Here is a 915-nt window from a genome sequence, read left to right as displayed (position 1 = left end):
GGGGTCCTCAGTCATGGTGCTCGGTGTTATCGGGGGGGGGGGGGGCGCTTTAACAAGGAAAGTTTGGGGCACCCCTAAATTGAATCAAGTTTACATCTATCACACCTACTTGTGTTTCAAAAGCAGAATGACACCCGTTCAACGAACTGTCTTTGAATATGGTTCGAGTAGCTCTGTCATGATGCTCGGTGTTATCGGGGGGGGGGGGCGCTTGAACAAGGAAAGTTTGGAGCACCCCTAAATTGAATCAAGTTTACATCTATCACACCTACTTGTGTTTCAAAAGCAGAATGACACCCGTTCAACGAACTGTCTTTGACATGGTTCGAGTAGACAAATATAATATTGTTTTTAATTCTTTCAGAGGATTTAAGCAATTCAAAGCGCTTAATATATAATATTGTAACATTTACAAATGTTCATGAAAAGGTAATAAATTTAGATATTTACAAGATCATTTCATATGTTTGTAATTTAATTACACGCTCTAAATGTAGAGAAAAATCCGTCTATTTGGCTGGACAGATTTCGCAAAACGAGCAATATTTGTAACTTTTAACAGCAATTTAAAGTTATTTCAGCATGCGTTGAAAAGGTATTTTGCAACGAAAGGAAGAGAAAACATATTACTCCGACATAAAAGGCTGAGTTTTCAATACTTTTTTGAAGAAATCAAAATAAATAGTCTGTTAAGATATTTTTATCGCAGACTGTTCCTAGTTTGTATAATTCGCAAATACACACGTGTAAATTTTGTATAATTCGCAAATACGCACGTGTAAGTGCAAACATTTTTTATTATCAAGTAATAATCTTATCCTGACATAACAATCTCCAATGTAAGCCAACACGAAACAAATTTATTGCCTTAGAAATAAAGTACCCAACCCAGAAGTAAGAACAAAATGATAAGGA

Source organism: Limulus polyphemus, unplaced genomic scaffold, assembly GCF_000517525.1.
Source record: "Limulus polyphemus unplaced genomic scaffold, Limulus_polyphemus-2.1.2 Scaffold7424, whole genome shotgun sequence".
NCBI lineage: Eukaryota > Metazoa > Arthropoda > Merostomata > Xiphosura > Limulidae > Limulus > Limulus polyphemus.
Note: the sequence above shows the minus strand (reverse complement) of the source record.